Raw genomic sequence first — 26258 nt, 5'->3', positions numbered from 1 at the left:
ATGCGCAGCACTCGGTTTTAAACGGGGCGTACGTGTGGCTGTATATGTTCCTGCAGCTGCCACGAGTTGAGGTAGAGCAAGATAAGGCAGGAAACCTTGAAGCTGGTCGTGCCGGCAGGAATGCAGCGACTCTAATCCAGGTGAAGTGGCATCGCTGGACACTTCCAAGGCTGTAGGTCCAGTGGAGAACGCACCGGCTAATGACACTTGTGAACATGCAGTTTCCGCAGCCAGCAGCACAAAAGACAAACTGCAGAATGAACAACAGCGTAGGTGAGCCTCCCATTGTTATGATGCTTCCATGCCCATTGAGCAGCGACTGCGCCGCACTCGGTTTTAAGCGAGACGTAGGTGGGGCTGTCCATTGTTACCTTTATCTATATTTAGAAGACAATTCCAAGGTTTGTTATGAAGAGGCAACACTAGTTTACTTACTATTGGAAGTGCTTTATGCTGGGATCCACCATGACATTGGGTACGTATGTTCCTCTCCGATGTGACGTTGATAAAATTTTTGTTAGAAACACACAGGCACAGGAGGCGGAACACGTTGAAGACACTTGCACTTCGAATCCTCGGTCGCATTTTGTCAATGTTACTGGAGCGCCATCTCTATTATCGAACGCGATCGGCGTTCTTGACTCGCACCGCTGATTGATTTGTGGGGTTTAACGTCCCAAAACCACCATATGATTATGAGAGACGCCGTAGTGGAGGGCTCCGGAAATTTCGACCACCTGGGGTTCTTTAACGTGCACCCAAATCTGAGCACACGGGCCTCGACATTTCCGCCTCCATCGGAAATGCAGCCGCCGCAGCCGGGATTTGAACCCGCGACCTGCGGGTCAGCAGCCGAGTACCTTAGCCACTAAACCACCGCGGCGGGGCTTGACTCGCACCGCGTCAGTGTCACTGGTCTTCTACTACCAATGCTTGCGTTCGGCCTCCCAGACTCGCACCTCATTGGTGTTGGCTAGCGTTACTGTATATGCTACCTTTAGATAGCAGATATGCGTCAAAGTACGCCATCTTGGGTTAAAATGTCTTGCGGGAAAGCCATTCGCACCCACGTAGGAGCAATGCTCGCACTTCAGAGTGCTACACAGTCCCTCAACATTGAGAGACTATGGTACTAGCATGACTTTATTTATTTTTTTTCGCATTCTGTCTATTTTTTTATTTTTTTTATTTTTTTTAAGTATGAGTAAAACTCGGATGCTCCGGTCACGCCTAAACGCCTTCATTTGATACTTACCATCTTGTTTGTAATAATGAAACAAAGTGCGTCGGCGCGTTGAACCAGTGGGATAAATATTTATGGATGGTTACACTATCTTCGTCTTCTTTTGAGCTGTTTTTCCCATTTAAAAATATGAAATTATTGTTGCAATTTTGATCGCAACCAAACCAGTTATAAATGAATTTTTTTTTCATCGGGCTTGACTCATTCGTGAACTGTGTGAGAGAGCTAGGTGTAGTTCTATCGCCTCCAACCTGATCCAGCTGTATAGCGATCGACAGTACCCGTGAGACGCGCATGTTACGCGCTGCTCTCTATTACGCTCGTTTTACAATAGCTGCTTACTACAGCTGATGTGAGTCGTTGTTCAACAGCCCTGTGTCGCGCCCAACATTTTTTTTCCGCGTAAGGTTTGAAAGCTGTGTTGAATTTACGCGCTAGCTGCAACACCTTGCCGATTTGAATAAGTCTACTTTAACTTATTCTCCCATCATTTGCAGTGCTATACCAGTCAAACCAATCGCGACGTATGCAGCCGGCGCACGCTAACCAACTCTGCATGTATAATATAATCACTACATCTGTGGGTAATACAAATTTAGCTGACTCGCAGTGCCAATTATAGATAGAGAAGCCAAACGTTTATTTCTTCCTCACTAGCTGAACATTAATCTTTCTCTAGCAACACCCGCTGCACCCACGTATAATCACATGGGCTTTAAATGGTAAAAATGATTATATAATGCACTTGCTAACACATTTCTTTAAACCAACATTACCTCAGTACCGAAGAAGTGCGGCGAGAATAACAATTACAGCCGATGCCAACCACGCTTGATCTGCCCGGAATCCTTGTAGCGTTGGCTTCTCCGCAGTGCCTTTGAGCCGCGTATGACCACGTGATGGCGCTCGGTGAACAGAGACACGGAACTCTTGCAGGCGGAGCGAGCGGAGCACGGAAAACAGTGGCGCAACTCTGCTACCTAAAGGTAGCATATACAGTAGCTCTAGTGTTGACTTCACCATTCGTGAACGCGATTGACTTCGCTAACCCGCGCAACGCCGGCGACATCCGGGAAACGTACGCGCACACTAGCGGGAAGCATGCCACGACGGCGTCCCGCCCGTTGGCGCGATTGCGCGGCAAGAAGCGGCGTGCTGTAAACATTGTTGGCGCCGCGAGATTCTCGAAGCTTACGCAGCACACGCACCTACCGGCTCACGGCTTCTCGCCGACAGGTGGACAGAGATGGCGGGGGTGAGGTGATGCCCTCGTGAGGATAGGGCAAGAGCGTTACGAGTGGTGGGAGAGTAAATCGAGTGAGAGCCGACATGTGGCGAGCACGCGGTAAACGAGGAAAAGAAACGTCACCGCACACTGCTAGGAGGGCATGAGCTATTTGGCAACACTCCAGCACCAGCAACGTGGAGAGCGGCGCGGATGGAGGGACAGCATTACACAGGCTAGTCAAAGAGCTGCTTCGCATCTAATATTCTCCCATGGGGAACTGAACCTAAAAGCCCACTCGGGATATTTTTTGAGGTCAATAGATCTCAGTGAAATTCACTCTGTACGTTTCTCTGCACGTTACCGTAATTTATGCCAAATTACAAGCTCCGGAGATGCGCTGCTTTTTGCAAATGAATTTTAAAGATTGCATTGAAACGGCTCACCCGGCTTGCCAGATTTATTACAACAGTGCCTGTGTTTCGTTACGTTTCGCATGTGACGCCGCCGATGACATCACTCTTTGGCTGCTGCAGTGTTTGCTGTGCAGGGGACAAGGCGATGGGGGCGGTGATCGGCGGTGTTATACCTTCTTTAGTGGTGTTTGGCCGGCGCTTCGCTGGTCTGGCGCGCGATTTTCTGTTCCCTGTAGATGGGTGTGCGCCGGATGGCGGTTAGTGTTGCATTGTGGGTTGCACGAAGCTCTCATATAGACGCAGAGTGTTTGCTAACACGGCGTTACACGTGACAGTGCCTTCCCTGGGAAATGTATCAGTGCGATCAGGTGGGACAGCTGATTAGAAAGCGAAACGACACATGCGTGTTCCCATCATTTCTCGCCACAGTCCTATCGGGACAGCGTTCAATTTATGATGCCTTTTGGGTTGTAATTCATTTATAATCCCAGAACAGCTGCAATCTCTCGGCTACAGAAATCCGGTGCGCGCTGGTCTGCAGTCGCCACAAGTGCACCTCTTTAGCAACATCATGCTTGTTCATATAACAAAACAGTGTCTAATGATCCACAGGTAAGACTTACCATTCGTCGCCATAGTGCAGCGCCTGTTGCTCGGCTTGTTCAGTGACTGGCCCTCGTGGTGGTGGTTTGAGCAAAAAAATCACAGCATATCCTTGGAGCCAATGACGATGACTGGAGCAAAGCGTCCATCAGTCCATCCGTACTTCCGTCCGCCCTTACGTCCGTCCTTGCGTCCGTCCGTCTATCCGCCTGTCCATGCGTCCATCGTCCGTCTGTGTGTCCGTCTCTTCGTCCATCTGAGTGTCCATCCGTCTGTCCGCCGTTGCGTGAGCCCCGCTGAGTGTTCGAGCACCACGCTGAGTTTTCGCCCATGGTAGTACACTTCGCAAAGGCCACTGAACTTGATATTTTATTAAATAATAAGATTCTGTTTCTAGCACGCATTGTAGAACGGAAGCCACAGAAATGAGCCCCACGAGTTATATGGCATATTTTTAAAGATCAAGAGCGTACCAGTTATTAGACCTCAAAGTTTGACCAAGTAGATTTTTCAATTTTGTGCAAAAGACTGTTGAAACTATGGTCATTTTCCCCTTAAAAATGTCGACGTCATCAGTAACTACATAACAAAATGTAGTGATTACTTCAAGATCTTTTACTCATCTTCTAAGCCCTAAGGGCGAGCCTGCAATTTGCTCGGCTCAATCTGGTAAAAAGAAATCAGTCTTCAAGCTGCAAAATGAAGTGTAGACCACATTCACAATCTTTATTTCTTCTTCAGTTCTTCAGCTTCTAATCAAGTGATGGGCATTCGGCGTTCCCTGCGGCTACAGATGTGAACAAACTGCTGTACCTTAGGAAATCTCATTGCGTACTTTAAAATGCACGACGACGTATCAATTTTATTTAACCTGCAAACAATGGTAACCAACCAATCATCTAAATGCTTCTTCCTTGTTTCATGAAAAAATTATATTCAGCAAAAGCATGTCCACATCACACCACCTTTGTCAATACCTTAGAAAAAAATGCGATCCGTTGATGATTGACTGATATGTGAGGTTTAAGGTCTTAAAACCACCATATGATTAAGAGAGACGGCGTAGAGGAAAGCTCCAGAAATTTCGGCCACCTGGGGTTCTTTAAAGTGCTCCCAAATCTGAGCACATGGGCCTACAACATTTCCGCCTCCATCGGAAATGCAGCCGCCGCAGCCGAGATTTGAACCCGCGACCTGTGGGTCAGCAACCAAGTACCTTAGCCACTAGACCACCGCGGTGGGAAGAGAAAAATTGGATCTTTATATTAAAATTTGGTACCTTACAGCATCAGCAGCTTTTTATTTTTGTTCTATTTCTTTTCATAAACACAAATACCAAAGAAAGAAAAAAAGTTACATGACCCAACATTATATGACGTCCTGAACGCCTCCTCGTTGTGCGCGCGTCTTGTGCACCTGACCCACCCTAAGAATATTGGCAGTTCGCAGGATGATCCACTTTATGCTATTCGCGGCAAAAAAGTCCTGCTTTTATATATTCTTTGTTCCAGTTTTCACCTTTGGTGCATGTGGTCAGAAGTCGGCTGAATAAAAACTTCTGCTGTAAAAAGGAGCGTGCCCCCTTCGGGCAAATCATCGTTGGTGTTGGCGCGAGCAAAAGAGACTCGTCGAGATCACACACAGCGGCGACCACGTCAATAGGCCTATGGAAGTGCACTCCACAACTGCTTCGGTTTTCCCTTTTGCGGCCACCCCTGTAATTGTCACAACTACCCACTGAGAAGGGACAGTTGCATCTTTTCTGGACGGACTACTATCACGTAGAAAAGCTACCATAAGAGCGTCTTTTCTCAACGCGTCCAGCTGGTTTCTTTACTAGTCTCTGCTCGCGCACCAGTAGCGAACGTATGTCGTCTATAATATAGCTACTTTGGTCGGTTTGCTTCATAAGGGGTCATTACCTAGCTCGACTTCTCCCCCATGAACTGTTTTTCGTAGTCGAAGTGCTGCGTAGGATTTTTCAGTGCTTTCACTTTTAATACTAGTCGTTTCACACCGAGTAACGTTAAGAGAATTAAGCACAGCGTTCGCTTTTTGCTGAAGGTAAGAAACAACGTTTGCAAGCTCTATTTTTTTTTACATAACCAAAATCCTCTTATTGTGTCATGCGACTTCATAGTGATCGCGAATTGCTCACTCCCATGCGACACTATTATACAACCTTTCAGTGGCTGTTGCATTCGCAAAGGTCTGCCTGTTCTGCATTAGAATGGCGGTAACAACTCTAAATTCAGTTTCTGTGGAAACGGAGAGACAATTGAACACTACGCATGCAGCGGCACTCGAAATACCAAGCACCGACGCCCGCTCCGGGTGCATTTGTGTCAAGTGGACTTGAGACCCGTTTTTGGAAACTAGATTCTAAGACCACAGTCATGTGCGCAGAAGGAGATGAGAGTAACGGAAGTAACAGATCTCGATGACAACCTGTTCGTTGGATGTGGTGGTGGTGGTGGTTGTGGTGTTGCAGCAGGCGCAGTTAAATTGGCGTAAATAGCCAAAAATAGACTTTACTGGTGCCGTCAAAGGGCGCGCAAGCGCTCACGGGAAAAGTTGGTACGCCGGAGCAGCCGCCGCGACGAGCGCGCGCAACTCGCGCTTCAAATTTCCGTTTGCACTGTGCCAGCACTTCTCAAATGAAGTGAACTCAGCAAGGCGTGATATTTTACTGCGTGATTCACACAGAAACTGCAGTGTTCGGGCGCGATGGCGTGTCAACAATTTGCACTTGTCGCCATGTTCCACCAGCTGAGTGGCTGGGAAGCGTCAGTTAGCCCGTAAGTTAATTATTATTATCCTTCCGGCTTTGACTTAAATAAAAAACAGAACAACTTTGTTGCCTTAAAAGTGCCTAGCCGATCAGCTAGCACTTTTACCTAGCCAATCAGCTAGCAGCTTACCTAGCCAATCAGCTATCCAGCCTATTATTTTGTCATCGTTAATAATACTTCTGAGTTTAGTAAGAAGTTTTTTGGGACATGCTACATCAAATGTTTTGCTATAATCTATGAATATCGCGTCAACCTGTCCTCGAGTATAGAGTCGAAGCGATGTCGTGAGTGAATTTAATGAGCTGTGTAGTTGTAGAAAAACCAGAGCGGAAACCATGCTGATTACGGGACAATAAGTTGTTATTGGTGAGGTGCTGAAGTACATGTTTATGAATTATGTGCTCTAAACGCTTGCAATAGGGACACGTTAATGAAATAGGCCTGTAGTTAGAAATGTGTTGCTTATTGCCCAATTTAAACACAGGAATTACATTGGCGATTTTCCAAACGGTCGGCACAATACCTGTTTCTAATGATTTAACAATTATTATTGATAAATAACGAGCATTCCATTCTGCGTAACGCTTCAAAAACATGTTTGGTATGCCATCTGGCCCAGCATCTTTAGTAGTGTCGATATTCAACAGAAGGTTAAGAACACCAGTGTAGCTAATTTCAATTGCTGGAAACAAATCTATTTCCTGGCTGCTACGAATGTCAGGGATTTTTCCATTGTCATCTCCAAATACAGTTTGGAAATACTTATTAGAGGCTTCAGAAATTTTGGATGAATCAGAACACGACACATCATCTATCATGAAGGTTGACGGACAGGCCGTGGTAGGATTGATAGTTTTCCAAACTTAATGGGATTATTTTTCATAAAAGAGCTTAACATGGTATTAAAGTAAAACTTTCCGGCATCACTCATTTTGGCTTTAAGTTCAGATTTAAGCAAGCTAATTCGGGACTCCCCGTCATTATTGTGAACCCTCCGTCGCTTTTGCAGTCGCTTAATACGACGTTCAAGCTGTATAATTGACCTGGTATACCAAGGGTGTTTGGCATGACGTTTTATGCTCTTGTGAGGAACAAACTGCGCTATACATTCATTAATTATACTGTAAAATTGTTTAGTCGACGTATCAATACTGCAGTGGTCACTACTCGATAAGAAATTGTCAAAGCATGTTGCAAGTTTAGCAAAAATGGAAGTGTCGTCTGCGCATTCAAAATTCAGCACAGTCTTAAACGGTGGTCATACTGGCTTACAAGCAACATTTAAATCAAGAATAACGGCCTTATGTTCAGAAATTCAATCGACGAACCTGCACTGATATCCATTCGTAACCAACTCATGGTTGGCAAAAAAAAAGATCTAGTATAGAATCCTCGCGTGTAGCTTGATCGACCAGCTGCGATAGATCGAAAGCTAGTGACAGATTATTTAAAGAATCACAAACTATTCTGTCACGACCAGTTGATGTTAACAAATTCCAATCTATAGAGGGGGCATAAGTGAGCAGCGGGCATTAAAGTCACCGGTCAATACAAGTTTAGAAGAGTCCAGCCTTTGTCCCACAATATAATCACTGACAGTCGAAAAAACGTCTGAGGCAGAGTTAGGAGGACAATAGAGAGCACCAACAATAATAGCGAGACCATCAAGCATTAGTTTGCACCATATAGATTCAGTATTTGGGAGTTCTGGCAGTAAAGAAAATTCAATACCACTTTTAATAAAAAGTGCCACTCCGCCACCACGGCCAGAAGGCCTATCTTTTCTTAGAACCGTGTAACCAGGAGGCAAGAATTCATGATCAAGGATAGATTCATTTAACCAAGTTTTGGTCACACAGATAGCTGATGGACGATGACACTCAATGAGCCAGTTAATGTTTGCAATTTTAATAACCAGGCTACTCGAATTTAAGTTCAAAAGCGCAAAGGACTTCGCACTAAGCCGTCATTCATTGTTTGTAGCAGACAGCCGACGGCTTTCGTTAACGATCGCTTTTTTCTTCTCATCCCAAGAATACCGAACGTTGTCCACCAACAAATGATCGTAGTGCAGCCTGGCTTTTTTCGCATCCCTTCTTATCTCGACTGAATTCTGCCACAGTTCCCTGCGTATCTGCCTGACGCGCTCAGAGAAGTCATCATTTATAAATATTTTCGTACCCTTCAACTTGCTTGCATTGCTTAAAATAGCGACCTTAGTTCTAAAACATAGCAACCTAATAAAAACAGGTCTTGGGCTATTTCTACTGCTCTTACGCACTCCCAGCCTATGGCCTCGTTCGATATCGCCACACTTAACATCTAGTTTTGATGTAATCAGTCCAGTTACCGTTTCCAGCAACTCGTCTGAAGTTTCCCCAGAGTTTTCGGTTAAGCCCTAGATGAGCAGGTTATTTCTACGGGACATATTCTCTAAATCATCGTTTTTATGGTCCAGTTTACTAACAATTTCTCGAATGTCCGCTACGGCTTTCTCGAGTTCAGACACGCGTGGTGCAACATCAGTAATTGACGCACTATACAGTTCAATTTTAGTCAATCGTTCTTCAAAGGATGCAACCCTAGAGGAAAAACCTGTTATCTCCTGTGCAATTTTAGTCTGCTCCGAGAGCTATTCTCGCAACATGTCTTCGACCTCAGGACCAGGGTTACTCTCCACATCACCACACACAAGCAACAGCATTCTCAAGAAATTCATCCGCACAAAAGACATATTCATGAGGCCTGCAGGGGGGTCCGGCAGCAGCAGTAAAAAATAGTTGCCACTTCTATAGCTTTTGAAATTGTACTTTAAGCTTACCTGCAAGACAGAGCATAATAATTTGAAGCGAGTGCTTTCCATGCTGCCGCCGGACCCACTGAAGAGCAGCGGGTGATGCGATGCCTTTATACGTCCCGGTGTCGTCACAGATGTCGCCTTGTTCCTGATATCGCACCATGCGCACACACTTTCAGTCCAGCTAATATGGTTGCCAAAAAGTTTCTTCGCCGTAACCGAGCAAGCTACTTCGCCGCACGAGGAATAGACGAAACATTCGTGGACCGGCCCAGAAGGTACGTTGCTTGAAAAAGATGGTCCGTCCAGAACACTGTAGATTCCGGTGCATGCAGCAATCTGCAAGACAGAGCATAAGAATTTGAAGCGAGTGCTTTCCATGCTGCCGCCGGAGTTTAGTGACTTCCTTTTGAGTAAAGACATATTGCGGGTGCACAGCAAAGCAGCTCCAGTGTATAAGGGGCCACGAAAGCGCTGCTGACTTTCTTGCGGACCACAAGCCTTATAGAGAATCTGTAAGTAGTGTTTCTGTATTTATTATGTGTTTATATTCGTATATATTATAATTATGACCCCGCACCTGGAGCAGCATGTAAGGTGAAAAGCCAGGCGACCATCTCCAGCGGACAAAATGCAGTATGCCTAAGAATGGCAAGCCTGACGAGTAGATTCACATGACGCACAGTGGTACTGTGCTCCCGTTAATAGACAGTATGGCTGATAATGTTCGCGCATAGATGAACTATCGAGAAAATTGCGAAGTCACAAAATCCGAGTGCATTGAGGGCGAAGTCTGTGAAGAGTAAACTGAATGATTTCAAAAGAAAAGTGCCCAACTGCACTCTTTTGTATAGCAAAAAGGGTTATAGTTTGCATGCCCTCCAAAAAACAAAGACGGACTGGCTTGAACATCTAGCACAAGGAATTCGCTCAAAACATAGGAGCACTTCAGAAGTCAAAACTTGAAAAATTGCCGAAATCTCATTTTTCTGGCAAAATGGCAAAACAAGCACACGCAAGTTTGTTGCAGAGCACACTATCTAGAACACTTGGATCACCAGATCATAAGTTGTTTACGTCAAAGTCATTCGACAATACTTATAAATCGGTCACGTAATAATGAGTCCCCCGAAAATGTCACGAAATTTAAAAACCACAGGCGTAGCATACCAGTGGTTTTATATGCCACGGGCATGCTATCCATATTCAGAGTAGCATGCCAAAAAAAGATTTTTTTTAATTAGGAGCGTTTTAAGTTCTTGGTTGGTTGCATGGGTTCATTCTCTTTCACTGTCATGATAGTAACAGCAATTCAGTGTTTTTATTGAATGCAATGATAAACTAATACAAATAAACTCATTACGACTGCACTTTTCTCTGCTATGTATTAGCTGTAGTCTGTGGTCCCTCGTTATATACTGTCACGTGGTCGTGTCCTTGACGAAGGCAGCAGTCAGCGTGTCAAATAAAAACTCTTTTATTGGCCTAACTTTTGGGCGCGAAACTGAGAGTCACAGTATACAACAATACATACTGGAGCATGATAATGGCAAACAGTGCGTCAGCCATCGATAAACCTGAAAAGCGGTGATGCGCGTCGGCATTTACACAAGTACCATCGAATATTTCAGCCTTATCGCTAGCGGCGGGTAATTGGCGTGGTTTGCAAAAGTTAGTTGGCGTGGTTTACGTGAGGCAGCCTTTAAACTTTTATTAGGGCGATAACAATTCATTTTTAGTAACTCGCATGAACTCAAACTTCCTTTTTTAATGGGGTACTTGGATAAAAGATGAATTCGTTCTAAGAATGCCGGCAAGCAGTTTTGCGATTAAAAACCCGAAAAAAAGGAGTGTGTCAATATACGTAAAATGAAGGACAGGTGTTGAGAAATACATCCCGTTCTGCTTCGTGCGTTCTTCTACGACAAATCAAAGTCGACAATGATCTTTGCTTTCTCAGTTGATTGTATTATTTCTTTCTCCACCTCACGAAAACTTCTTGCAGAAAACGTGTTTCTCTACAGCCTCTGCAATCTAGGGCACTGCATTCCTTACGCCCTCGAAATATTTCTTCGCCGCCTGGGCGAAACACCCTTCTTTTTTGAAGCGATGATGTCTTGATGGCGTCACACTGACTTCTCTCGCCAAAGCGAATTGTGACCTTATTCGATTGATGACTCCACTTCCTGACGTCATCAGCATACGTGATCGTCTCGTGCAACACTGTCAACATTTATGACGTTCTAGCGATGCCACGATGACCTCCTTATGACGTCATTGTCGTAACGGTCTACCAATTTCCCGGGAACGCGGAGTAATATCTTCCTAGAAATGCTCTAAGAAAAAGGGTGTACAGTATTTCCCTAATCACTTACCGATGCACTTCAATGGTGGGAAGTGTATTCAACCAACGCAAGCAAGGACTGTACACCTTTTCACAGGAGCAGTCTCGTACCCTTGAGCAGCAGGGGTCAAGAATATGTTATCAAAGTTGCCATCGTGCCTTGAGCCGAGCGTGCCGTACATGTACGCATGGGTGTAGTATGCGTAATAGGCGCCTGCCTTGAATAAAAATTAACTCATGGCAAAAACATGGAAGATCCCACTTACAGTGAGAATCGATAATATGCGAAGCACGAATAAGAAAGATAGATATGTCACTTTAAAATCAGCACAATGTTACGAGGTGGAAGTAAATGATGCCGTACATGACTTCCGTGTCATGATTACAGTGTTTAGATGTGTTATTTACCTTCATAATCGATTCACGTCACGGTATGCCTAGTTTAGTATTTATGGAGCTAGCGAAACAGACGCGAGCACACTACTAGCGTGGTGTCTTGTCATGTTCTTACATGCCACGCGTGTCAGGACTATCATGTTGGCACCAGTCATATTTCATCATTCATTGACGTCACGTAACACCATAATTCGTATATGTGGAGCTAGCAAAACGGCCATGAGCGCATCATGAGGGCCGAATATGCTCCAATGTAGCACTGACGCGTGCACACACTGGGCACAGCGACGCTATGTTAGCAAAACGGGAGCACTCTCTGGTCGGACGCCAGGCGCGACCAGCGCCCGTCGGTGCGGCCTGACGGCGATTGGCGCGAAATTTGCGCCGATGCCCTACCAAGACAAACTGCGTTCCCTCTTTTTGTGACGGAGGGACACCGGATGCACTGAAACGCGCATGCGTCAAAGCAACGCAGCGTGGGGCGCGCCTGAAAGTATATGACAGGACTGGTGCCTGGCGTGGCAATGCCGGCTTGACGCGACAAAATGAAGCCGGTGAGCACACGCACCGCGTCACGTTGAAATGTATTGGTGCCTTGAATGTGGCATGTCGTCATGTTCTCACATGCCAGCACCTTATGATTATCGTGCACAAGTCACAAATCTTCGTCATCCATGGACGTCACGTAATACCAAATTTGGCATATGTGAAGATAGTAAAATGGCCGCTAGCGATTCATGAGTGTGGCATGAAGTCATGTTGTTACATGGGCACTCTTAGAAACACCTGGGCACTCTTGAAAAACTCTTTGTATCGAGGCAGGCAACTCGTATTGTATCTGCTAGGTACCTCTAGAAGATTTTTTGGTTTAACAAACGAAACGATACCAGCTGCTGAACAGCCACTGGTGTATTACACACATGTGATAAAATCTTTGCAACAATGGCGAAACGATCTCCCACTGCAAGAACTCATGGAAATGTCTCCCACCAACATGAATGAACAAATATATTTTAAAAGTCTAACTGAGGAACCGTGCCGGAAATGCCTCGTGAAAAGACGTTGGACTCTTACAAAAACGTCCCTCTCCTCCGAAGTCCGTGATCTAAACTGACTTAAGGAATGGGAAGCTTTACCAACGGCCGACCGCCTTGCGGCGTGGGGTGTGGCGCCTTCCGCCACATGTCTGCTATGCGGCCGCATCCAAGCGCTTAACGATGTATTTCATGAACGTATAGCAGCACGCACCATTTGGCGCATGGTTACCAGTATGTTTCAAATAAGTATGCAGTGGAAGTCCTGCCTCAGAGATAACTTTGTCAAACTGTTAATGGCTATCGGAGCCTTCGTTTTACGGAAGCGGAGGGGCCTGCCCACCTGAGGGGACGCCCTCAGAGAGCAATGTTTCCTCTGCTACATCAGTTAAAAAACGTAATGCTTATGCATCTCAATGAAGAACTAGTCATGCTGGGAGAGGAAGTCTTCTTCCGACGCTGATCTACGCGATTCATTATTTAAAAAAAAAAACAACAGAGTACATGTCCATGCCTTTCTTCCCCAATTGAAGAGGTGGGCTAGAGCTTGTAGCACTGTGAAATTGCAGTGCGTGTTTTTCTTTCCTTCTTTAGAGACATGTATTTTTTTGTGCAATATTGTTCTATCGCATGAGAGCGAATTGTCCTCACAGGTGAATGCAAAAACGTCACCTTGCATTGTGAATCACCCCCTCCCCCTTAATTGTGCGTATAGCCTACTGTTTAGATAAGTTTATTCATCTCGATGTTCACGAATGTTCCGTCCTTGTTCAATTTTTGCAGTATAAATCAGTGAATACACAAATAAATTATTTTCGCTGTATATAACAGCTTGCACTGTTCATACACATGATCATCATTGTTCATCTTTCTGTGTGCACATAAGCTGTGTAAGACATATCTAGATATAAAAGTTGCTTAAACCATATACTGTAAACTGTCAAACATTTGTTAGAAATAGACCCGCCGCGGTGGTCTAGTGGCTAAGGAACTCGGCTGCTGGCCCGCAGGTCGCGGGTTCGAATCCCGGCTGCGGCGGCTGCATTTCCGATGGAGGCGGAAATGTTGTAAGCCCGTGTACTCAGATTTGGGTGCACGTTTAAAGAACCCCAGGTGGTCGAAATTTCCGGAGACCTCCGCTACGGCGTCTCTCATAATCATATGGTGGTTTTGGGACGTTAAACCCTACGAATCAATCAATTTGTTAGAAATACAGCCATTTGACTTGTCATGGTCACTGTTGTAAGGTTTATTTTGTGGTTTGCAGTACATCACTTCTGTTGCCATAGCCTTGCGGCTAGCTTTTTTGTGACTTATAATGACGCAGTTTATCAGTATCTAGTGTTTACGCACCTATACATGTTTTCGAATTTTCACGACGGGGGATACGATATCGAAATGAGCGCTTTTTAACATGCAAGTCAGGCAAACTCGCAAAGGGGCACATGTATTGGAACCGATGCGTTACTCTGTGGTAAGGCAGCCCTGCGAAAGTCTGTGTTCGCCCATTTTTCGTTTGCTTAGATCATTTATGGGATCTCGTCACTGCCACTTACCAATCCGTCACTGTCTGAACCATTCAGCGGCGTGAATTTGCGTTAGCGCTGCAAGAATGAGCTCCGAGTTTGCGAACGCTGGTGCTTCGTTGTCGGTAATAGCAGTCGCAAGCGCACACACGTAATCTCACTTGTCTAAAGCTGCAGGGTGCGTAGCTAGAGACGCTTTTGTACGCAGCCTCTTCACTGCATTAATGACCGAAATTCTGATCATGCTCGATTTATAGCAAAAGAGTGCATGCGGTGTAATTATGTCAAGTACAATTTCAGCATCAGTATTTCCGTATTTATGCAGAAAACGTCAATCAAAGCTACCGGCTGGGTGCTCTAGACACACGTGATTTTGTCTGTACCTTTTTTCACTATCTCAGATGCAGCGCATAACCATTGTTATCGACAATTTTCTCACCACCAACGAAGTGCCAGGAACAGAGTTGTTTCACGTCACTTGGAAGGTCTTTAGATTCAGTGACGTCACCCACTGCTTTCTCAAATCAGGCGATGACGGAGAGCAATGCAGCTCGAACATATCCCACTAGCACTCATCGCGTGGCGTGCTTTTCTGCAGGCACAATTTCACTCAAGATGGCTTCAATTGCGCTGACTGCACGTGCACCCGTGCACGACACAGTGATAGCCAGATGGTCTGTTCTTCAAATACGCAATATTGAATGCGAAGCATTTCTTAGTGAACTTCGGCGACTTTGAGCGTATCTATTTATATAGCCGCCTTTTAGCTCTCCTGGCTGTTTCGATAATCATATCAATACCAAAATTGGTATGGCATAACATGAGTGTATGAAAAACATACTTAACTATAGTCAAGACAAAAAATAAAGACATGTATATCATGAATGTCAAGATTTACATTTCAAGGTCCTGCAGCTCCTGCGGTGGTTTCGTTCACATACCATGTTAGAAAACTGGTACGGAATGACATGATTGCATGGCAAACACAAGCAACAGTTCCTAGCATGAAAATCATGGCATGCCTCTCATGTAACAACACGAATACATGTCCCGATCTTGATGCGCTCGCTGCCGTTTCGCTAGAGTCAAATACACCAAATTTGATAATACGGTAGACGAATGGATGACGAAAGTAGAATACTGGTGCGAACATGATAAGCATGAGATGCGTGTCATGTAACAACATGACTACAAGCTATGCTAGTGGTGCGCTCGCGGCCACTTCGCTAGCTTCACACGTACGAAACTCAGTATTACGCGATGCGAAAGGACTACATAGGCAAATAACACACCCAAACATGTTAAACATGACATGCGTGTGATGTAAACACATGACTTCATGCCACACTCATGATTCGCTAGCGGCCATTTCACTAGCTTCACATATGCCGAATTTGGTATTATGTGACGTCGATGGATGACGGAATTTTGTGACTTGTGCAAACACGATAATCATAAGGTGCTGGCATGTGAGAACATGATGACATGCCACAGTCAAGGCACCAATACATTTCGACGTGACGCGGTGCGTGTGCTCACCGGCTTCATTTTGTCGCGTCAAGCCGGCATTGCCACGCCAGGCACCAGTCCTGTCATATACTTTCAGGCGCGCCCCACGCTGCGTTGCTTTGACGCATGTGCATTTCAGCGCATCCGGTGTCCCTCCGTCACAAAACGAGGGAACGCAGTGTTGTCTGGGTAGGGCATCGGCACAAATTTCGCGCCAATCGCCGTCAGGCCGCACCGACGGACGCTGGTCGCGCCTGGCGTCCGACCATAGAGTGCTCCCGTTTTGCTAACATAGATAGCGTCGCTGTGCCCAGCGTGTGCACGCGTCAGTGCTACATTGGAGCATATTTGGCCCTCATGATGCGCTCATGGCCGTTTTGCTAGCTCTACATATACGATTTATGGTGTTACGTGACGTCAATAAATGATGAAATATGACTGGTGCCACCTTGATAATCCTGACACGCGTGGCATGTAAGAACATGACAACACACCACGCTTATAGTGTGCCCACGTCTGTTTCGCTACCTCCACATATACTAAACTAGGCATCACGTGACGTGAATTGAAAGGTAAACAATACATCTAAACACTGTAATCATGACACGGAAGTCATGTACCGCATCATTTACTTCCGCCTCGTAACATTGTGCTGATTTTAAAGTGACATATCAATGTTTCTTATTCGTGCTTCGCATATCATCGATTCTCACTCTAAGTGGGATCTCCCATTTTTTTTTTGCCCTGAGTTACTTTTTATTGAAGGCAGGCGCCTATTACACATACTACACACATGTGTACCTGTACGGCACGCTCTGCCCAAGGCACGATGGCAACACTGATAACATATTCTTGACCCCTGCAGCTCAAGGGTTCGAGAATGCTCCTGTGAAAAGGTGTACAGCACTTGCTTGGGTTGGTTGAATAAACTTCCCACCGTTGAAGTGCCTCGGTAGGTGATTCGGGGAATACCGTACTCCCTTTTTCTTGAAGCATTTCTAGGAAGGTATTGCTCCGCGTTCCCGGGATATTGGTAGACCGTGATGACAATGACGTCATAAGGAGGTCATCGTGGCATCGCTAGGACGTCACAAATGTTGAAAGCGTTGCACGAGACCACACGTATGTTGATGACGTCAGGGAGTCGAGTCATCGATCAGATAAGGTCACAATTCGCTTTGGCGGAAGAAGTCAGTGTGACGCCATCAAGACATCGTCGCTTCAGGAAAGAAGGGTGTATCGCACAGGCGGCGCAGAAATATTTCGAGGGCGTAAGGAATGCGGTGCCCCAGATTGACGAGGCTGTAGAAAAACCCGTTTTCTGGAAGAAGTTTTGGTGAGGTGGAGAAAAGAATAATACAATCAACTGAGAAAGAAAAGATCGTTGTCGACCATGATTTGTCGTAGAGGAACGCACGAAGCAGAAAGGTATTTATTTCCCAACACCTGTCCTTCACTTTACGTATATTGACACATTCCTGTTTTTCGGGTTTCTAATCGCAAAACTGCTAGCCGGCATACTTAGAACGAATTCATTTTTTATTGAAATACGCAAACAAACAAGGAAGTTTATTTTCATGCGAATGACTAAAAAATGAATTTTTATCGCCTTAATAAAAGTTTAAAGGCTGCCTCACGTAAACCACGCCAACTAACTTTTGCAAACCGCGCCAATTACCAGCCGCTAGCGATAAGGCTGGAATATTCGATGGTAGACGTATAGATGCCGATGCGCATCACCGCTTGTCAGGTTTATCGATGGCAGACGCACTGTTTGCCATTATCATGCTCCAGTATGTATTGTTGTATACTGTGACTCTCAGTTTCTCGCCCAAAAGTTAGGCCAATAAAGGAGTTTTTTTTTTGACACGCTGACTGCTGCCTTCGTCAAGGACACGACCACGTGACAGTATATAACGAGGGACCACAGACTACAGCTAATACATACCAGAGAAAAGTGCAGTCGTATTGAGTTTATTTGTATTCGTTTATCATTGCATTCAATAAAAACGCTGAATTGCTGTTACTATCATGAGAGTGAAAGAGAATGAACCCATGCTACCAACCAAGAACTTAAAACGCTCCTAATTAGAAAAAAAAATCTTTTTACTGGCATGCTACTCTCTATAGGGATAGCATGCCTGCGGCATATAAAACCACTGGTATGCTACATCTGAGGTTTTTAAAATTCCTGATGCTTTCGGGAGACTCATTATTACGTGACCGACTTATAAGTACCATCGAATGACTGTGACTTAAACAACTTATGATCTGCTGATCAAAGTCTTCTATAGTTAGTGTGCTCTGCAACAAACTTGCGTTTGCTTGTTTTGCCAGTTTGCCAGAAAAGTGAGATTTCAGCAATTTTTCAAGTTTTGAATTCTGAAGTGCTCCTATTGTTTTGAGCGAAATGACTTCGGCTAGATGTTCAAGCCGGTCCGTCTTTGTTTTTTGGGGGGCATACAAACTATAACCCTTTTTGGTATACAAAAGAGTGGAGTTGGGCACTTTTCTTTGGAAATCATTCATTTTACTCTTCACAAGTTTCGTCCTGAATGCACTTGGAATTTGTGACTTCCCAATTTTCTCAATAGTTCACCTATGCGCGAACATTGTCAGCCATACTGTCTATTAACGGGAGCACAGTACCACTGTGCGTCATGTGAATCTACTCGTCAGGCTTGCCATTCTTAGGCATACTGCATTTTATCTGCTGGAGATTGTCGCCTGGCTTTTCACCTTACATGCTGCTCCAGGTGCGGGGTCATAATTATATTATATACAGATATAAACACATAATAAATACAGAAACACTATTTACAGATTCTCTATAAGGCTTGTGGTCCGCAAGAAAGTCAGCAGCGCTTTCGTGGCACCTTATACACATGAGCTGCTTTGCCGTGCACCCGCAATATGTATTATCTCATAAAGAAGTCAATAAAGTAAGGCATGTTAAGCAGACAAGCATCCGGTTCGCTACTCTGTAGAAGGGGAAGGAATGTAACGTGAAAAAAAGGTAGAAGAAAAGAAGCATGAACGGAATCACAAGCGCACATAGAAGAGCACGCAATTCAAGACTGCGTCAGGCGCTTCTCCGTTTTGTGATTTTTGTGGTAGGATCGGTGACTTCGAACATTTTATTTGGCTGTGCTCACGGTTTGAGAGGGAAAGAGTAGCAATGGTACACAGGGTTGAAAATGATTGTCCCAGACAGGGGAGAGTTCACGATGTCCTTTTTTCACGAAGGGCCCATGGCAACGAGCAGGATTGTGCAGCTGATCGTCGTGGTATTCCCACGATATATTAGGGAGAGTGACATTAGGTGACGCAGGCAAATAGTTCACGAGATGCTCAGGAGGTGTCACATTATACCTTTTTTAAGCAATCCCACAACGCACCATGGCCGCATGAAGCAATATGAGAAAAGTTGGTAGGTCGAGGGAACCGGCCCTTTCTCCGCCTGTTGCACGTTGGCACCTTGCGAGCATGAAACGAAAGAAACATGCAACCGCTTGTTGAATAGGGTCCCAACGCGCATCTGCATGTACATCTACATATGAAATGTGAAATGAATAACACAGTCATTGTAATTATCACTAGATGGGTGGACGTAGAAGATAGCGGCGTGTGAGTTGTTGCGTACCGACCCATGTGGTAAGAATATGCTGTCGTCCAGAGTGTGAGCTAAAACACCGAATTCGTAGTTATGCAACGCTCATAAAGCGCTGTGGGTTTTATTACCATCGCAGTTTGACTGGGTCATTAACGCAATACTGCAAAGAAGTGTTACAGATACAGAAATGTTTAATTTTTCATGGACAAGTGACGTGCTGCGAATAAGAAAAGTACACTTTTCTAAACGTGTATAATGATGAAATAATGGAACTAGAATTCACGGAAGAGATACCCTGTTTTATTAATTTGCGGTTTCTTACGAGATGCTTCAGTGTCTGCGGAGCATGTTTACTGGCAGTATGTTGCGCATTGAGTGAGACCACTGCTGAATTTCGCGTTGGCGCATTCAAATGTTTTTCGGTGAGGAATATTGATAGCGTACTTACTCTTGGCAAAGAAAAAAAAAACTTGAGCACATTACATGAGCTATAGTTTGCAGCTTCAAAAAGGCGCGGTGTTTTGCTTAATAATTATTGCATCGGTTTGTGAACAGCTTGTTCACCCTGCAAACACAAGACAAAAAGAATAAAGAATAATTCGGCTGACCTTCACCCACGAAGAAACTTTGATTGTTGCACTTAATCCATGCATACGTTTTGCCCAGTCTGAAAGGAAGTTTGGAAGTGATGCGAGGTGAGGGTATTGTTTTACTTAGCAACATTTCTTTTGTAGAGCTCAAAAGGTTGCAGAAGTCTGTAGTGCACAGAGGAAAGTACAATGAGAGGCATGCCAATTGTTCTTTCGATTGTTACGCAAGAGTTGCTAGTCGAATACATCTCGTGTTAACATATATATATTGGTCACACTGGTTGATGTATCAATGCGCGCACAGAGCATCAAAATTCATTGAATGGAGCCATCTCTTCTTACCTTGAATTTTCAGTAATTCAAATGCAATTTGATTTTTAGGGCCTGGTAATCTTGCAGAGTTACGCTAGCCAGACCACATGAGAAATCTGGGGGACATATGATGAAAAACACCGCACCTTGTTTAAGTCGACAAACCTTGACTATCGCTAAAACACAAGAAACTTAACTTCATTAATCAACTGTTAGTATTTTTGTATCTCGTTTAAACATGCGTGACGCACCCAAATTTTTTATATGTTTTTTTATCACGTGCGATAACCTTTTAGTCATAAGTGAGCACTTTCGGCATGCATATTTCTTCCCTGCTCATGCGTATTTTTTTTAACCTGTAGGTTTTATTCTAACCAGCATTTGTAGTATCTAATAAAGTTGGTATACGGATATTCTGTGAACAGCGAGCAGTCGTCTAGTCAATGCATTTTCTTTTAAGAAGTTCCGCTTATATTTATAGCACTCTTTAAGTAAACCAGAACCGTGCAGTTTACTCGTAAACAGCATCGAAGGTCACTAATTGATTCCTAATGTACCCGTGAAATTATGGACAGTGCTCGCACTTTTAAGACAACAAAGTTGTTCTGTTTTTTATTTAAGTCAAAGCCGGAAGGATAATAATAATTACCTTATGGGCTAACTGACGCTTGCCAGCCACTCAGCTGGTGGATCATGGCGACAAGTGCAAATCGTTGACACGCCATCGTGCCCAAACACTGCACTTTCTGAGTTAATCACGCAGTAAAATATCACGCCTTGCCGAGTTCACTTCATTTAGAAGTGGTGGCACAGTGCAAACGGAAATTTGAAGCGCGAGTCGCGCGCGCTCGTCGCGGCGGCTGCTCCGGCGTACCAACTTTTCCCGTGAGCGCTTGCGTGCCCATTGGCGACACCAGTGGGCTTGAGAAAAGTCTATTTTTAGCTATTTAGGCCAGTTTAACTGTGCCTGTTGCAACACCACAACCACCACCACCTCCACCACATCCAACGAACAGGTTGTCATCGAGATCTGTAGATTTTTGGTAATAAATAGCACTTCCGTTACTCTCTTCTCTTTCTGCGCACATGACTGTGGTCTTAGAATCTAGTTTTCAGAAACGGGTCTCGAGTGCACTTGACACAAATGCACCCGGAGCGGGCGTCGGTGCTTGGTATTTGGAATGCCGCTGCATGCATAGTGTTCAATTGTCTCTCCGTTTCCGTAGAAACTGAATTTAGAGTTGTTACCGCCATTGTTACTTGGCAGTAGCGGCGAGAGCTGTGTGCACGGGCTAAACTTTCTGGCACTCTTTTCGCAGAGCATTTCAAGCAGCCGCACAAAAAGCGTCCAAACAGTCCACCGCTTCTCCGAAGCAATCCAGGGTCTGGTACCAGGAGGCGTCATTGTCGGCTGCGCCTGCGTCCTGTCTCCTGGATCAACGTCACGCTTTGCGCACTACAAAAGGAGCTACGTGGTTGTCGCAGCTTTCACTTGGCAGTAGCGGCGAGAGCTGTGTGCACGGGCTAAACTTTCTGGCACTCTTATCGCAGGGCATTTCAAGCAGCCGCACCAAAAGCGTCCAAACGGTCCGCCGCTTTTCCGAAGCAATCCAGGGTCTGGTACCAGGAGGCGTCATTGTCGGCTGCGCCTGCGCCCTGTCTCCAGGATCAACGTCACGCTTTGCGCACTACAAAAGGAGCTACGTGGTTGTCGCAGCTTCCACTTGGCAATAGCGGCGAGAGCTGTGTGCACGGGCTAAACTTTCTGGCACTCTTATCGCAGGTTAGTGTTCCAGATATATCGGGTATTTTATTACCTTGTTACATATCGACGCTTCGTCGCTGCTGCCAAACAGTGAATCCGGAATTTGTTGTATTCTTGTGCGGGCATTGAAAAATGGCTAAAGACATTGCTAAACTCAAGGAAGAAATGAAGGCAGAACTGCTAAAGATAAAAGAAGAGATGAAACAAGAGGTAAAATCTTTTCGTGATTCCCTTGAAAGGGATTTACGGAATGAAATCCGTGAGCTAAAAAATGATCAGCGTCAAATGACGGAAAGCCTCAACTTTGCCTTCACTTCAATTGAGGAGCACAAGAAGAAACTGGACGATGTGATTACAAAGAACAGGAATCTTGAAAGTGAAAATGCTGCACTTCGTGCTGAGTGTAAATGTCTTGAGAGCAAAGGCAGGAATCTTGAAACAAGGCTTGTTCTTGCTGAGCAGTACTCGAGGAAGGCAAACCTCGAGATACAAGGTGTACTGAAACAAGACAATGAATCTGTTACTAACATTGTCTCTAAGATTGGTAGTGCCATAAATGAGCAAATAACTGCAGGTGATATTGAGGTCTGTCATCGGGTGCCGAGCCGAGACAGCGGCAGAAGTAATATCATCGTCCAGTTTAAGTCTCGTGCAAAGCGAGACAGCATTCTAAGGTAAGCAAAACGAGCTCGTCTAACTAACAAAGATGTCGGACTGACCAGTGAAAATGCTATCTATGTGAATGAGCATCTTTGCCCAGCCTTAAAGAAACTTCTAGCTCTTGTTGTGAAGAAAAAGTATGAAGACAAATGAAAATCCGTCTGGTCATTTAACGGGAAAATCTATGCGAAGCGATCTGACGATACGCCCGCCGTGCACGTTCCAAATCAGCATGATATTGATAAGGTTTTTTCGGGGTCGTCATATGCAATGCGTAGGCGCAGGTGACAGGCTGGGCTGAACACTGCGCCGTATCATCAAAATGGATAACGACTGCGCATACATAAACTTAGCGTCACCTTCTGCTATTAAATCTGATTACCCGTCATGCCAATCAGTTTGGCATATTAACACTCGCTCTGTAATGAATAAAGAGGACGACATTTTGCTTTTTTTAGAGCAACTCTCATTCAAAATGGGTGTTCTTATGCTGTCTGAAACCTGGTATACGAACAACAGTAGCAAGTCGAAACTGCCTGGATATGCCAGTTTCTTTTCCAATCGATCAAATAAACGTGGATGGGGTGTTGCGCTTTATGTGACTACAGAGAAGAAATGCCGTTTAGTTCATGAATACTGCGTGTCAACAGAAGATTACGAAATGCTGACTGTCTCCGATCAAAATGAAATGTTCGCTGTTGTTTATCGCCCACCGGGTGGAAATATTAGTCGTTTCCTAGCATTTTATGAAAGTTTCCTGGACTTCACTTACAAAAACAACTTTCACTTGACATGCGGTGGCGACTTTACCATCAATATTCTTGATGACAGCACTACTTCCACGGAATTTGGTACATTGCTGTCTTCGAGTGGTTTCAAAAATTTAATTACTACACCATCTCGCATTACGTGCGGCACATTGTCTTGCCTTGACCATTTAATAATAAATGCAGAGACAAAGATTTACACCACTGGTACTGTTGCTTCGGACATTAGTGACCACCTCCCTGTTTATGCGCTATATAAAAATCAGAGGAATTCAAAACCGTGACGTAGAAACATTCACTGTTCAGCGAATAACAGATAGTGGGCTGGTTGCCTTTAAAACTGAGATAATGGCCCAAGACTGGTCTTCTGTCTTGGCATTAACGTCCGCCGATGAGGCATACAATGAGTTCATAGAGAAATTTATAAATATATACGAAAGGTATTTTCCTATGAAACAAGTAAAACCACCAAAAAAAAAGCGAGAAAGCCATGGGTAACGAAAGAACACTTGAAAATGATTTCGCGTAAAAATTCCTTGTATCATTCATTTTTGAAGTCTCGTTTGCAAATACAAAAAAAGAATTTAAAGCTTTTCGAAACCAATTAAATTGTGAGCTACGGCGTGCCAAACGAGCTTATTACGAGCAACTTTTTCTGTCCGCCTCACAGCAGCGGCCCAATAAGACGTGGAAAATAATAAAAGATGTTCTTGGTCGTCGGACCAAACAAAGTGTTCCAAACAGTATACTTAATGACGGCACTGAGTTGAAAGGCGAGGCCCTCGCTAATCACTTTAACCAACATTTCATTAACGCTGCTATTCTTGCTGCCTACCCCACCTGCGCTGCAACGTAGGGAATAACAAACTTAAGTCTTATTGTCGAAAGCATTTTCTTCCAGCCTACTGATGAATACGAAGTCTGCGCCACATTTCAATCCTTGAAAAATACTAATGCGTTAGACACAAACAACCTGCAACTAGGCCCTATTAAGCATTGTATAACTTCTATTTCTCCTGCTCTTGCTCACATATTCAATTTAACGCTTCAATCGGGCGTATTCGCACAGGCAATGAAATACGCCAGAGTTTCGGCAATATTGAAAGCAGGTAGCCCTAATGACCCCAATAACTACCGGCCAATTTCGGTGTTACCTTTGTTTTCTAAGGGGCTAGAAAAAACTTTACACTGTCGCATGGTCAATTTCTTTGATAAGTTTGGTATCATAACTAACGCGCAACACGGATTTAGGAAACACAGGTCAACGGAAACAGCCCTTCTGTCAATGAAGGAGACGATAATAAGGAACATAGAAAGGAAATCCTATGCGCTGGCGTTATTTATAGATTTTATTAAGGCATTCGACTGCCTAAGTCATAACATTTTATTAGACAAACTAGAATGCTACGGAGTACGTGGTAGCTGCTTATCACTGTCTAAGTCTTACTTAAGTGACAGATACCAGAGTGTTTACGTGAACGGTCACAGGTCGTCTTGTCTAATAAACAAATTTGGCGTGCCCCAAGGAAGCGTTTTAGGGTCGCTTTTATTTAATATCTACATTAATGACATTGTGAACCTTAATACTAATGCTGAATTTATTATATACGCTGATGACAGCACTGTCATATTGTCTGAGAACGACGTGCGCAACTTGACAACGGATTGCAATGAACTGCTACGTAAGTTATCTACCTGGTCTCAGCTAAATAAACTTAGGATCAACGCGAAGAAAACTAAGGTAATTATTTTTCGCTCCAAGAACAAATTGCTTCCGTTAAATAATACTATTGCTTTTGAAGGTCAAAAAATCGAAAAAGTTGACAGTCACAAAATTCTTGGCGTGCACTTTTCTTCACAACTTACTTGGGACATGCATGTAAATTACCTATGTGAAAAGCTCTCCTCTGTGACAGGTGTCTTATCACGATGTCGTAGTTTGCTATCTACAAAGGACAAAGTACAGATTTATAATGCTTTATTTCATGCCCACTTAAATTATTGCTTCTTAGTGTGGAGTACAACCACTATAACTAACATACGTAAAATTCTGATGCTACAGAAGAAGATTATTCGCTATATTGACAATATAGTCTATTGTTCTAGCACCAGAGAAGCGTTTCCTAAGTACAACATTATTATAATTGACAACATTTATACTTTTCGTTTATTACATACTGCGCAATAAGCTTCTGGATCCCTCAAGAGCTGTATAAAACAGTTGGCATTGTTAGAACGTCGTAGAATTAATGTGAACACAAGGAACCCTGAGACATGGTCAGTTCCATATTTCAGGACGCACTACAAACATCAATCGTTGGCATATAACCTACCATCTGCTTTAAATAAATATAAAGACATTGACACGGTCAGTAAAAAAGCCTTCCGCTTATATTTCGTTCACTTGTAATGTCACATACGGTGACATTCTGTGTAATCGAATTGTGCGTAACTTATGTTGTTTCTTTAACACAGTCTTCTGCTTACATGAATTTCTTGCTGTGGTATATGGCCAGTGTTTTCTTTTATTTTGTCCCGAATAGCTAGTATTGCTACATTGGTAAGGTGTTATTATTCTATGTTATTATTATTTATGTTCATTACTTATTCTATAGCCATATTTTATTTTATCTAGCACTTTTTTATTTATTTTTTTCTAGCACTTT

At 44.2% G+C, this 26258-nt stretch overlaps 1 pseudogene; it reads left to right on the top strand.

The window, feature by feature from the left end:
• Positions 1–9265: 9265 nt before the first annotated feature.
• LOC119181546 (uncharacterized) overlaps positions 9266–26258 on the top strand; it is a 28827-nt pseudogene continuing 11834 nt past the window's right edge.

Source organism: Rhipicephalus microplus, unplaced genomic scaffold, assembly GCF_043290135.1.
Source record: "Rhipicephalus microplus isolate Deutch F79 unplaced genomic scaffold, USDA_Rmic scaffold_19, whole genome shotgun sequence".
Classification (NCBI taxonomy): domain Eukaryota; kingdom Metazoa; phylum Arthropoda; class Arachnida; order Ixodida; family Ixodidae; genus Rhipicephalus; species Rhipicephalus microplus.
The sequence above is the reverse complement of the archived record's forward strand: the minus strand, read 5'-3'. Positions and strand labels throughout refer to the sequence as shown.